Below are 15,449 nucleotides of genomic sequence, written 5' to 3' on the forward strand. Positions count from 1 at the left end.
CTCACTCACTATGGCTAGAGATAAAAGAAAATATTGAGAACAGCTCATACACACAGCACAAGCCTAACGCTGGCTGAAAGCTCTGCTTCTGGATGTGGCAAACTGAACTGCTCTTTTGCATTCCCTTAGGTGTGATATATATACAAATGCTAGTACCTCTATCAGGTATATAGTTGTTGGTGAGTACACCAACTACCTACTCCTAAGGTACACCAACTACTTCTAGTACTAGCAGTACAAAGCTTAGATCAGCCCACTACCAAGACATAGCTGATGTAATAGCTACCAACTAATATACTAGAGGTGGTCTATTATCATACTGCTACAGCAGTACAGACTGGATAGCCGAGCTGACCAAATGCCAACTCTGCTGCAACAAGAGAGAGAGAGAGAGATCAGCAACAGATTATGTCTTACAATTTTTCTCCTAATCCTGCTGCTAACCCGATGCCTTGACCTCATCCATGCCAATCATCTTCCTCAGCTCTATGAACCATAGGTGCCCGAGTGACTTGGTGAGGATGTCAGCGAGCTGTCTGTCAGTCTTGACGATCTCGATGATGATCTGCCCTCCATCGATGCAGTCCTGGAGGAAGTGGAACTTGATGTCAATGTGCTTGCCTCCGGTCGTGGAGGATAGGGTTCTTGGTGAGGATGATGGCGGGTTGGTTGTCCACCATCAGAGCTGGCGGGTGAGCTTCCTTGCCGGTCAGCTCGCCCAGCAGTCGGCGCAGCCAGACAGCCTGGCAAGCCACCATGGCTACTACGACGTACTCCGCCTCACACGTCGACAGTGCCACGATCTTTTGCTTCAGCAACTGCCAAGCAATGGGAGCCGCTCCAAGGAAGACGAGCACGCTGGAGGTGCTCTGTCGCCCATCAATGTCGCCCGCCATGTCCGCATCGCTGAAGAAGTGAGCTTCGGCTCACCTTCCTTTGCCTTGGGGGTGCCTCACTAAACACCGTTAGCCGCAACCCACCCTTGCCACCACTCTTGGGGAAGATGATCGCTTGATCGAGCGTTCCATTGACGTAGCACTGCAACCTTTTCACCGTCGTCCAGTGATCCTCGCGTGGGTCCTCCATAAAGCGGCTGACGTACCCGACCGCGAATGCGATGTCCAGCCAAGTGTGTGTGAGGTAGCGCAGCCCTCTAACGATGCTCCGGTAGCATGTTGCTTCCACCTTCGCCGCCATGCTGTGCTTGGACAGCTTCAGCCGCTCCTCCATTGGAGTTGCACTTGGCCTGCACTCCACCATGCTGCTGCTCTCCAGTAGCTTCTCCGCATAGGCACGCTGGCCTAGAGAGATGTGCTCCTTCCCCTCCCTGACCTGAATGCCAAGATCGCTTATTTTGAAACGAGCAGCCATCTCGCGCTTGAAGCTGTTGATGTCCTCCGCCCGCGCTCTAGTGACGATCAAGTCGTCCACATACACGCCTATGATGAGCTCCTTCTTCCCCCGCCAATGCGTGTACAGCGTGTGCTCTGTGGCGCAGCAAGTGAACCCAAGCTCGCCCAAGGTGGCGTCGATCTTGGCGTTCCACACCCGAGGGGCCTGCCGTAGCCCGTAGAGCGCCTTGCGTAGCTTGAGCACCATGTGCTCAGTGCCCTAGACGATGAAGCCCGGAGCTTGCTTGACAAAGACCATCTCCATGAGCTCGTCGTTGAGGAATGCAGACTTGACGTCGAGGTGGTGGACGTGCCAATCCTTCACTGCTGCCATGTCCAACAACAAGCGAATGAACTCCATTCACGCCACCAAAGCAAAGACTTCTTCGAAGTCGATGCCCTCATGCTGCACAAAGCCACCGGCGATGAGCCAAGCCTTGTACATGATAATGGCACCGTGCTCGTCCCGCTTCACCTTGTAGACCCACTTCAACCCGATCGGCGTGCAGCCCACCAGTGGATCCACCAGCTCCCATGTCCCATTGTTCTCGATGGCCTTCATCTCTTCCAACATCGCCCGACATCAATTGTCATCGCGTTCAGCCACTGCAAATATCGGTGGCTCTTCTGCACTAACAAGGAGCAGCTCTGGGTCATCGAGAAAATGACTGGCCAACCTAGGAGCTCCCCCTTCACCAATGATGTTGTCCACCCACCTGAACCAGACCTCCTCGCTGTCGTGGAAAGCGTCCACGCACTCATCGATGTCGGTGGGTGGAGAGGTGAACTCGATCGGTGGTCCATGGCCTCCCTATTCTGCTGGAGTGGTCGGCATCGCTGTTGGACTGCTCGGCACCACTATCGAAGTGGTTGGATCCACAGCTAGAGCGGTCGGCACCACTCCTAGAGTGGTCGGCTCCACTGCTGGAGCATTTGGCACTGCTGCTGAAGTGCTCGGCACCACCTCTAGAGTGGTCAGCATTGCTGCTGGACCGCTCGACACCACTCCTGGGGTGGTTGGCACCTCTTCTCCAACGTCTCCACCACCGTGGATGACTAAGTGTTTGATGATGAAGGTGCTACTCAAGCTGCCAGCTTCCCCCATGCCCAGACCTTCCCAGTCCTAGGTCACCATCTCATCAAACACCACATTCCTAGAGATCACCACCTTGCCTCTCTTGGGATCATAGAGCCTATACGCCTTGGTGCCCTCCTCGTAGCCCAGGAGCACCATCGACGTTCTCCTATCTTCTAGCTTACCGAGGTGAGGCTTGGTGTTCTTCACATGGCCGACGTAGCCAAATGTCCTGAGGAAGGACACATTCGGCTTGCATCCATGCCAAGCCTCGAACGGTATCTTGCCCTTTAGGGCCTTAGTGGGTACGCGGTTGAGGATGAACACCACAGGGGTCACCGCCTCTCCCTAGAACTTCACCAGCATGCTTTTGGCCTTCATCATGGATCGAGCCATGCCGACCACCGTCTGGTTCCACCACTCCACCACGCCATTCTGGTTTGGCGAGTACGACGTGGTGTGGTGCCGCACCACACCCTGATCCGCGCAATACGTAGCGAACTCCACCGAAGTGAATTCGCCGCCACGATCAGTTCGCAGCATGCGCAGCTTCTTGCCGCTCTTCGCCTCCGTGTGTGCCTTGAATTTCTTGACCGCTTTCGCTGTCATGGTCTTGCTAGCCAGAAGCTATAGCCACATGAACGAGCTTCAGTCATCCACCAACAAGATGAAGTACTTGCACCCACCATGCATCGTCGGCGTGATCGGCCCGCATAGGTCACCATGGACCAGCTCGAGGGCCTTTGCCGCGTGGTACTTCGCCGTCTTCGGGAACGGTAGCCTTCTTTGCTTCCCGACCAGGCAGCTGTCACATAGCTTGCCTGCGTGCTCGATATGAGGTAGCCCAGTCACCATCCTGTCTAGCTGACCAAGAGCATCAAAGCTGAGATGGCCATACCGGGCATGCCATAGCCATAGCTCCTCCGTGTGCTATGCAGCTAAGCAGATGGGCTGCTCCACCTTCAAGTCGAGCAGGTACAGCCAGTTCCGGAACCTCTTCACCTTGGCAAGAAGCTGCTGCTCCTAGTCCTTGATCCTAAGGACACTGTCCTTGATCAGTACCTTCTTCTTCTTCTCTGAAGAAGCCTTGCCGCGGCGCTTGTCATCGCCACCGTGGCTGGAGGAGGCTTCCCCGGACTTCTTCTCCTTCATCCGAGCAGCTCACTTCTCCTTTGTTAGCAGCAGCTTGCCGCTGTTTGTCGTTGCTGTGGCCTACTCCATACGCTCATCCATCGTCCATAGATGACCTGTCACATCCTAAATGGTGAGGGTGAAAAAGTGCAGCATCGTCTCTATGGAGAGAGCGATCTAGATGTACTTCACTGGCATAGAGTGGAGGTATTTGGAGACCGCCTCTTCGTTGTCGATGATGACGCCGTGGCTCCTCAGCTTGCTGATGAGCGACTACAGGCGAAGGAAGAAGTCCTCCACCGACTTACCATTCTTGAACTTAAGGTTGGCGTACTCCTGCTTCAGCAGCTGGGCCGTCGCCTTCTTTGCGCGGTCGGAGGCGACGCACATCGCTGCAATAGCCTCCCACGCCTCCTTAGCAGAGTTCTTCACCCCCAACGGCTCCCTGTACTCCGCTGGTACAGCAGCGAGGATAGCCTCCAACGCTGACATATCGTCTTCTTCATTGTCGGTGCCCTTGTCAATGGCATTCTAGAGCCGTCGAGCTCTGAGCTTGACCTTCATAGTCACCGTCCACTCGTCATAGTTGGTGCGAGTTAGCGTCGGCCAACTGGTACCAGTGACCTCCCGCACCGTGCGCACGACGACCTCCTGTCGTGGCTGGGCAGCCACAGCAGCGCCGCTGCTATCGCCCATCTCTGAACCATCCATCATCGTCAGCGGTTAGTCCGGCGACAGCGCTTGTATGGCTCCGATACCACTGGTTGGTCCCTCGGCTGCCCTACACAGGTAAGCAGTAAGCTTACCAGCACACTCACTCACTATGGTTAGAGGTAGAACAAAATATTGAGAATAGCTCACACACACAGCACAAGCCAACGCTGGCCGAAAGCTCTGCTTCTGAATGTGGCAAACTGAACTGCTCTTTTGCATTGCCTTAGGTGTGATATATATACAAGTGCTAGTACCTTTACCAGGTACATAGTTGTTGGTGAGTACACCAACTAACTACTCCTAAGGTACATCAACTACTCCTAGTACTAGCAGTACAAAACTTAGATCAGCCCACTACCAAGACATGGCTGATATAATAGCTACCAACTAATATACTAAAGGTGACCTATTGCCATATTGCTACGGCAGTAGAGACTGGACAGCCGAGGTGACCAAACGCCAACTCTGCTGCAGCAAGAGAGAGATCACCAGCAGATTATCTCTTGCACTGCTGAACTTGATAAGTTACGGTGTCATGTTTGGGGAACTGATGTTTAACCATCAATCCTTCAGGTGCTCATCATGTGGAAAGGATTCTGCAGCATCTTAAAAAATGGAAGACTTTTACGAGCTGGAGTTGAATATTAAAGGTTTAAATAATTTAGAAGAAAGTCTGAATGACTACTTTAGTGAAGAAGCACTGGATGGGGAGAACCAATACTTTTGTGAGTCATGTCAGAAAAGGGTAGATGCCACTCGCTGCATAAAACTTCGATCACTTCCTCCGGTTGTCAACTTTCAGCTGAAGCGTTATGTATTCCTCCCGAAGGTAATATACCTTGATGCAAAGCTCATCCAGAGTTTTGTTGTAATATGTTCCTTCCACACTTATTAACTCGTGCATTCTTCTCCTTTTCCTTTGTAAAGAAATTTTTCTAACTTTTCTCATTGCCAGACAACAACAAAGAAAAAGATTTCTTCAACGTTCAGTTTCCCAAGACAGCTCGATTTTGGAAAACGGTTGTCAAACCCTTCATCTAGTTGTACTTATGACCTGGCTGCTATTTTAATTCACAAGGGTACTGGTGCTAATAGCGGACACTATGTGGCACACATAAAAGATGAAAGCAATGGGCAGTGGTGGGAGTTTGATGATGAGACTGTATCCAAACTTGGTTTGCACCCGTTTGGCGAAAAAACTGGAAAGGCGTCAAATAAAGTTGATCATAAGGCCCAAGGTATCTCCACAGCAGGTTCTCTCACAAATAATAATAACAATGGTCACCAGGAGGCAGCGCCCACTTCTACCAAGGTGGAGATGTTTTCATCTACAGATGCTTATATGCTGATGTACAAATGTACCACTAAGGATGACAATGCCACAGAAAACAATAAAATTGTGGAAATAAATAATGATTCACTTCCACAGCATCTTCTTGATGAAATTAATGAACTAAATGCATCATATGTGAAATCGTGTGAGGAATACCAAAGCAAGAAGGACAGTCATTTGACATATGTAAACGAGAGGCGTCAAGAAGTAAAATCTGTTCTGACAGAAGCACCTGCTGATCCAGAGGATGATTCATATTTTTTGATCTAAACAGACTGGCTTCGTCAATGGGCAGATAACATTACTCCCCCCTCGTAAGTTTATTCCTGCATAGAACTGCTCCGTCTTTTTGAAGGTTAATATTCTCATAATGATGCAGTATATATTAAAATGGTGTTTGTCTCAGTACTTTAGAAGCATATATCATAGGGCCAGCTCATCTACTAAATGAAAATAAAATTAGTATTTAACAGGCGATATTGTTATTTGTATAATTGTATTACAAACAAAAGTACCTGAACTTTTATCTGACTTCGGCTTCCATCATGATTAATTGATGGAGGTCTTGCGACTACACCACCCATCTCTTAAGTCTGTATTTAATCTCTTGGTCATGTAATGCATCATAAGGTAGCCTGTTTCTTTGGATATGTTTGTTCATGCTTGGAAAGGTCGTGTTTGCTCATGCTTAGTTGTGTGTTGTAGCTAGGGTTGTGGTTGGTCACATGTTGTTAGGGCTGTGCAGGCTCATGGTTTGTTGTGGTTGTTAAGGTTGTGTCCTGGTCGCTGTAAGCCTATAACAACTTTTTTGTTCTTTGTATCGAGAAAAAACAATTCTCTGATTGTGTCTAATATAATTGAGCACATCTTTTTTTTCATATTTTCCGTGGTTATATCGAATGGGCTAGTTGCCAACTTTGTTCCAGCTACATTTCTTTTCTCTTAATTAGTTAATTTGGATAAGGTTGTTTTAATATGAGATACATTTTGACCACCTTTTTCTGTGTTGTGATAGGATTATGAATCTTTTTGTCAGTACTGAAGGGCCTTTAGTTGCATCTCAGTATGTTTGGGCATTTATCTTATCTTGGGGGCATTTCCCGTAAGAGCAGTTAATGGCTTAACATGCCTATTGAACTAATAGGAACAAGTAATCTTAAACAAACTATTTCTAATGACCAAGTTCATATTTTCTTTTACAAAACGTTAACTGTCAACTTAACTTGTCTATAGAACTAAGGGTTTGTTTGGTGTGGCCAAATTTGCCTTGCCAAAATTTGGCCAGGCCTGACAAATTTGGTGTGTAGTCTGTTCCAATGGTTGCCAAAAATTTGGCAAGCTCCCTTTTCACCATTCAACGCATCTTCTTGCCAGCTTGCCAAAACTTTGCAAGCAAAACCATGATCAAGGTTTTGGCTTGCCAAAATTTGGTTGGGCAAATGTTGGAGCAAATCAAACAAGCTAAGAGCACTAGTAGTCATAAAGTAATCAATGATCAAGTCAAGAATGAAATGATAATCTAATATTATTTTGTCTCTATAATCCCTTTTGGCATGAGTATCCTTAGTTTGCATTTCAATGTTTGTGATATTGAATGCTATGGGTCGGTCCTTTCTCATGGGGCCAATAATGCTAGGGTTATTTGGATCAATACCATTGCAATCTTTTAATTTTTGAGATACGCCATTACAATTCACCTATTTGAATATGTGTCATTATAATTTAGTTGTTCCCTCAAATCTGCCATTTTATACGTCTTTTATGATCTTAGGCCCACCTGCAGCACTAGATAATTTTGTACGGACCAAAATACCCTTGTCTCCTTCCTTCTCTCTGTCCTCCTTCAGCACATCTCCAGCATGAACGCCATAGAGTCAAGCTTCATCGCCATCCAACCTCCCCCGTCCCTCCAGCAGCACGTTGGCGTGGCGATCGCAAAGGTGTGCTTCCAGCTCGTGCGGCAGGACGTCAACTTGATCCCCCGGCCAGTTCTCCTATTGATTCAGTCATCGACGACCTCTGCTCCACCCTCCGGAAGATCGAAAACCTGCTGTGTCCAGCCGCTACGCGGCCTGCCGTGCCTCGTGGCGGGGTGCTCGGCCCCTGCGTTGGCGCCCTGCCACACGCGGCACACGAAGCCGTCGAAGTCTGCGCGGCCGAATGCGCACGGGGAGACCATGGTCGTGGCCCGCCACAGAATCCGCTTGCTGGTCGCCCCGACGCTGAGCTTGCCAGGCAAGTGACCCACCCACGCTCGTCAGCCCTGCGCTCGCCAGCTGCTCGTCCTACTCCTTGCACCCGCCGGCCGCCAGCCTGCTGTTGCATGTGCTCCAGATCCACGAACGTTGCGTCGGGGGCAGACGTGCAGCGCCCTAGGTGGTTGAGCTCGCCGCCCTAGCCGGCCGGCTTGCCGCTCCCCGTGTCGCCTCCGTCCGACAGCCATCGCACCTCCACCTCGTCCTCACTGACCTGCTCACCTCGGCCGACCATCTCGAGGCCTCCGCGCGCGGGCTCGCCGCGCCACCGCCGTCATGCGCTCCCTCCCGCGCATGCTCGCACGGAGAGGTCCGAGGCTGCCCACACTTCGTCATTTATGTGCTGTTGGAGCACTACGTGGAGACAGGGACGAGGCCATCGGGGAAGTCGTTGGGTCCAAGGACGGCGGCACGACTCGAAGAAAGGAGACGGGGCGTGCGTGATGGGGAATAGAGGAAGGACCTGACCTATGGGCCCCCACGTCATTGATAGACAGTGAAAAGAAGATAGAGGGGGCATTCTGGTCAATACGAAAATACTTTGGCCTGCAAATGGGCTCAACTGCTTCTAAAACGTTCGTGATGATATATTTGTGGGAGCAAAAGAATTATAATGGCACATCTTCAAATAGGTGAATTGTAGTGACCTATCTCAAAAGTTAAAAAATTGCAATGGCGCCAATCGAAATAACCCATAATGCTAATCCCTCGTTCTGTAAATGCAGCAAGCAACATGACAGCTCCTCTGCTGTCACAATAGGCAATAGGTGGCATTGAAATAGTTTATATATATATATATATATATATATATATATATATATATATATATATATATATATATATATATATATATATATAGGGAGAGTATATTCAGTAGCCAGCTATAAAATAAGTTATTCCGTAGCCACCTTCATTTACGATAATTTTATATACTAATTTACGACAATGTCAATACATATTTACGATAGTTGGGTTACTATAACACATGGGGATATTTACCATAACGTTATAGTAAACCACCTAGTAACGAGTTACTATAATCTCGTAAATTAACATAGTAATTATCGTAACTCAAAGTGACTACAGAATAAGTTATTTTATAGCTAGCTACAGAGTAGTGTGTGTGTATATATATATATATATATATATATATATATAGAACTACTATCCTGTAGCTGGCTACAGAATAACTTATTCTGTAGCCACTTTGAGTTATGATAATTACTATGTTAATTTACGAGATTATAGTAACTCCTTACTAAGTGGTTTAATATAACGTTATGGTAAATATCCTCATGTGTTATAGTAACCCAACTATCGTAAATATGTATTGACATTATGGTAAATTAGTATATAAAATTATAGTAAATGGAGGTGGCTACAGAATAACTTATTTTGTAGCCGGCTACTGAATAGCCTCTCCCTATATATATATATATATATATATATATATATATATATATATATATATATATATATATATATATTGTATGAGAAGGGCAGGCCTGATGCAAATGGTAGAGTCTTACCGCCTGTGACCGGAAGGTCCTGGGTTCGAGTCGCGGTCTCTTCGCATTGCACAGGTGAGGGTGTAAAGCTTGCCACTAACACCCTTTCCTAGACCCCACAAAGAGCGGGAGCTCTCTGGCTACGCCCTTTTTATATATTTTTTGCATGACACTGCAATATTACTTGCTGAATTGTAATTGCTTTTATGCGGCAACTCATTGGCCTTTTCGTATTCCTTGCTGAATTGAAATATCATCTTTTTACAGTTGTTTTTTCCCCTGCAGTTCCAATGGCAATGGTCCAATTCAATGCGAACATGGAAAGGTTCCAGCATCTAAAGTCACATCAACGAAGCGACTATCATCTGTAGCTTGGGAAAAACTATATTCGAAGGTAAGAAACTCAACCTCTTGGTTTGCACTTCATTGAATTTTGTCTTACGTTGCTTAAGTTCAATGATTTTCTTTAATTCTGGAGCATGCTGTAGTAGTGTAGTTTTAACATATAATGTTTTGTACTCATTTTCTAATGCCTGTGCCATAATATTGATGAATATTTGCCTTTGGTTTTTATGGCAAAATTAAAGTATGGAGGGGGACCGACATTGAGCAGTGATGATTTTTGTATGGAGTGTCTTAAAGATGGGGCGAAAAATGCAGTATCTGCTGATGTCTACCGTGAACGAAAAGCATCATTAAAAAACCTTGCAGAAGCAGCACTTTCTGGTAATTGTCCAGATGGTCCTTCTTACTTTATCTCAAAGACATGGTACGCAAAATGCATCCTTCTCTTGATTTCTGATCTTTGTTCTATGTGTAAGATAGTATTTTTGGTGCACTTAGGACTGCCCTCATATACTGCCTGCCTTTATGTGAATTGTGCATCTTATAGCCTGCTGATTCTCTTTTGTGGCAACGTACTATAGTGTCTCAACCATAGCTGTAAATTCCATTCTGATTTGACTTTTGGAATAGAATATCTCGGTACCGGCCTATGCTGGTGTATCGTTCCAGACTTTATTATAAAATAATATGCAAATATCCGTATACATGAACGGTTTGCATTATATACATACATTGTTTGAAGTCATAATCATGCTTCAAATACATGACTTTAGGTCCAAAATAGCACATAGTTCAGCTTGTAGGTTGATCTTATCACAGTGTTGGGCTGGCTGAATTAGGAACGAGGCTTCAGTTTGGACTGGTACCGAAATTCATAGAATGGCAAATGATCAGTATTGACTGGTACTGAGGCCATAATGGGATGAAGGCTCTTCTATGCCGGTTTGGGCACTGGTATGAGAGACATACCGGCCATTCTGGCTGGTACCAGAATGGGATTGATATGTTTTGTGTCAACTGTCATTGTCAATACTAGATTCATATTCATGATCTTACTCTCTGGCTCTATGTTTATATTTTATATCTTAGAGGCTATTTCTCAATGCTGATCATGGTTTTATGCAAATGTAATTATTGTTATTATCTATATTGCTACATTATGTTATGTTTTTCTTGATTGAATTTTACACCTTAGCCAGTTGTAGTCTTTATGTTTCCTTTACGGTTGTATTTCTTCAACTTTTTGCAAAACAAATTTCACTCTGAATCACCCCTCTTGTGTGCATTCATGCTGCAGTAGCTGATCTTTTTGCTGTTTACTCCTAGGTTGACTCATTGGCTGCGGAGGAAAAATTCTGATATCCCTTCGGATGCGGATAATGGACCAACAAGTGTTTTAAGATGTTGCCATGGGGATCTTCTGCCGGAGCATGCTCCAGGAGCAAAGCGAGTATCCGTACCAGAGAACCTCTGGTTATTTCTCTATGAAACAATGAACGAGAAATTTGCAGATTGTCAACCATGCGAAATTTGCAGTCAGGAATTGTCTGATGTTGCTTCTGTGGAGGGTAATCTTAGGTAATATAAAGTCAGAAAATCTTTCTTAGATATTGGATTATTCGTTGAAGTATTTATATGCCTCATATGCATTTTCTTATACATGGTGTATGACTTCCAGAGCAGTGAAAGTAAAGCAACGAGAGAAACATGAAAAGTTGGCATCTGGGAAAAGCTTTACACTTCATCCTGGTCAAAAGTATTTTTTGGTTCCTTCATTATGGTTGTCAGAATGGAGAGCTTATATTACAGCCACCGGGAAAAAATATTTCTTCGTTACCAGAACCTCATAGTTTGGAAGTTGTTGTCAGTTCACTTATATGTGAAAAGGTAAACTAGTGTGTCACATGCTGATATGTGTCCGGTTTTATAAACCTATATGGTAATAAAACAGTGGAACTCAAATATTTGAATTTGCGAGTTCAGGCAAGTGAGCCTTTCTGTCGAGAACAAATGGTAACCCCATAGAATTTCAAAGATGCCCTTGTCAGAACTTCTATACCCAAGTCATTGTCACAACTTCTATACCCAAGTCATGAGGTTATCTTTAGTAATGTTTGCAATCTACTTCTGAATAGATAATAACTTGCTAGAGAGCAGGGTTGTAATAAAACCTGAATTCTGGCAAAGTACAGTTTTGCATATAACAAGATGCATTGTATTTTTATTCTTAGTAGTGTCTTATACTTCATCAATTTGTTTAGTCAAACCCAAATAAAGACTCCTGTGTCATCTGTATTGTGAGTATAATGCACAACTTTTACATTGGTTATTCGGCCTGTTCGCTGGTTGGTTTCTGGGTTAATAAGCCCAGCTGGTGCTCGTTTGTTGTGAGAGGAAAATACTGTTGGCTGGCTGATAAGCCCTGGCTGAAACCAACAAGCGAACAGACTGATTGTGTATTTTTGTCTTGATTAGACATTTGTGTTTCTGTTGATTGTGATCGACTGTAGTATTTTGTTTATTAATTCTAGTTGTTGGGTGTATAAAGCGCTTTCTTGTGGAACATGAGGATTGATAATTTTCAGCATTCAAGATTGCTGCAAAGTCCTTTGGATCTTGTATGTAAGCGTGGGAGCATCACTCAGAAAATGTCAACTGTAAGTCCGTGATCTTTACAAATTTTCCTTACTAATGCTTGGCTGGGGGGGGGGGGGGGGGGGGGGGGGGGGGGGGGGTTGTTAAATAAAGTGATGTTTTAAATCATGCTTGGTCCATCTTTAAGCGGTGGAAACCAAGTATGTATACTGCCACCTCTGAAACACTGCCAATGCACACAGTGACAAAAGTGTAGTATAATTAGGGGCTGCAAATGCAACCCCTGCCCCCCACCCGCAAAAAAAAAATGGAAAAAACAGTGATTTTGACTACAATTCTATCATATATGCATCCTTTATTACACAAGTCTATGCACCCATAAGGCAGGTGCACTCCCTTTCAATTTGCTCTAGCTTCGCCACTGAATGCACACAAAAGGCATATTAGTTCCTATTTGGATGCAAGGTATTTTTATAGAATCATGGATTACTTGGTTTCATTAGAATACATGTTGCAGAAAATCCACTCTCACCCTCTTTTTTTCTAAAATGAAGCCACGTCTCTCTTGTGCTTCCATCTGATCTCCAATATTCGTTCAGCTGGAAGCCTGGAATGATAGTGAAACGGATGTATGTCCATTCTTGTGATAATTTACTAATTAGCTTTGGATGGGATCTTGATATTTTTATGATGTCCTGATAGTATGTCCATACATATATATCAAACAAAAGTATCTTGATATTTTATCATTATTTTGTTTCAAATATTTTATCATTGGTTATCAAGCCAGGCCTTCCACACATAACTATCGTTCAATTTTATTTGGAAAAAACATGGCTAAAGTGAAATAGTTAGACAAACACTGAATAGTAATGGACCTAGCAGATTTTTTTTTTTTGATATGGCATCATGAACTTACATACTGTGACTACCAAATACATCGTTGCTTTCACAATACTGCAAAATACTGTGGTACTCTCAACTATGGAATTTTATGTATGGTGTTTTAAAAACTGTAGTTTTCAAAAACCCTAACATCCAAACAGGCCCTTCGGTATGAAATGTGAGGTTCTTGCTGTAAGATTAGGAATGAGGAATAGTAGATTGATTATAGGAGATATGTTGTTACACATTTATAGGCAAGGATGGTTGACGGTTTATAGCAACAGAACCAATCAATGAAGATCCCTGTCTAATAGAAATCAATCTATCTACCTAGTCATATAGGCACTAGGCCCAAATAGAGATGTGAAGGCCCAACAAGAGAGGAGTGGAGGGAGGAGTAGGGTTGGCCAGCATGGCGGTGACTGGAGGAGAAGACGGCGCAGCTCGGTGGCGCGCCTAGGCAGCGGAAGAAGGGTCGGGAGAAACCCAGGCGAATGATACCATGTAAGATTAGGCACGGAGAATAGTAGATTGATTATAGGAGATATGGTGTTACACATATATAGACATGGATGGCTGAGAGTTTATAGAAACAGAACCAATCAACGGAGATCCTTGCCTAATAAAGATCAATCTATCTTTCCTAGACATATACTCCCTCCATGTCTTTAAAGAACGTCGTTTTGGACATCGACATGGTCCTAAAAAAACAACTTTGACCACTACTTTTTGTTATAAAATATTTATAGAATATAGTCAATATCTACTTTTATAAAACTATATTTCAAGATGAATCTACTTACATCACTTTTATATTTTCAAACTCAACCAAAAAAAATTATTTATATTCAAAGTTTAAAATATTTGACTTAAGACAACCTAAAAACGACTTTCTTTAGGAACATGGAAGGAGTAGGCACAAGGCCCAAATAGAGACGCGCAGGCCCTACATGGGTCTGCCGCACCCTCTGTCTAACACTTGCTGTCTTGAATTATGCTTTTACTTCTTTCTACTGTTCTTGCATCGTCGAGCAGCCTCCTTGCCTTGCTCTTCTTGCCGCGCCTCGCCTCGCCCGGCAAGGAGAGGCGAAGCTCAAAATGCCCCTATGTTTGGTTCCTTTTCCTCCTTTCCTTGATGAGCTCTTGCATGCTTTCCTTGCCAGATGCTGAGCCTGAGCATCTTGGGCTACAATGCTTGCCTTCGTCAAGGCTGGCCTCTCCAGTCTCCATATGCTTCTACGCTGATTCTCATCGCTTCCCTCTCCATCCGTGGTTGAGCCCAAGCTATAGCGGTTTCCTTTTTCAAGGCCGGCCGCTAGCAGCGAGCTCACTTCTTTAGTGACAAGGAGCCCAATTCTTACCAGAGGGTGTTGATTTGGGCTTTGAGAAGCTTGATTCGTTGCTTAGGAGCATCAATTTGGGTGGCAAGGACTCAATTCAGCGGATGCTATGTGTGGAAGAGGAGCTCCATCGTGCGCAAGCATATCTTTTGCCCATGTGGGATAGTTGATTTAGCTCTCCGGCATGGGCATGGATATCCTTGCTCACCCGTGCGAGTTTGCTGGGTGAAGCAAGCTTTTAGTGTGCTATCAAACACATAAGCTTTGCCTGGTGAGGCAAAAATGCTGGACAAAGCTACCAAACACGTCCTAACTGCCTAGTCAATTTGGGTTTTTTGTTTGCTACTACAGTTGCCATGGAGGACGAAAACAAATAATTAGAATATCTCAAGTTAATCATCTTCTTTTGTTTTCAGACTGATGGGTTAACAGTAATCCCAGAGTACGATTGGAAATTATTCTCTCTCTGAGGAGTGGAGTGCCAGACCTGAAAAAGGTATATCTGATGAAATTGCTTTCAGCAAGAGCTCTCAAGACAAATTGCATGGACCATCTGAAGCAACGCCAATTGTGGATGGAGATCGAGGGAAGTCTCTTGATGACACAAATGATGATTTGGGAGCCAGAGAACCCTATATCAGAACTGACCCTGAGGTAAACTAGCTCTTCTAGATGTATCACTGAATTCTAGTATTAGTGGTTCCCATGGTTGAGGCCTGAGAAAATGTTGTTAGGAAGGCCTTGTAGGAGTTGTATCATATATATGATGCACGAACTTGTATATGTTGCTAGCTAAAGTAAGAATTTAATTGTCAGTACTATCATGCCCATACAATCCAGAGCAATAGATATCTTCTTTGTTAGAAGTATCAATGTA

At 44.8% G+C, this 15,449-nt stretch overlaps 1 pseudogene; it reads left to right on the forward strand.

Moving 5' to 3' along the window:
* Positions 1-15,449, forward strand: part of LOC136509612 (ubiquitin carboxyl-terminal hydrolase 26-like) — a 54,223-nt pseudogene that overhangs the window by 17,729 nt on the left and 21,045 nt on the right.

The sequence above is a fragment of the Miscanthus floridulus genome, chromosome 15 (assembly GCF_019320115.1).
Source record: "Miscanthus floridulus cultivar M001 chromosome 15, ASM1932011v1, whole genome shotgun sequence".
Taxonomy (NCBI): domain Eukaryota; kingdom Viridiplantae; phylum Streptophyta; class Magnoliopsida; order Poales; family Poaceae; genus Miscanthus; species Miscanthus floridulus.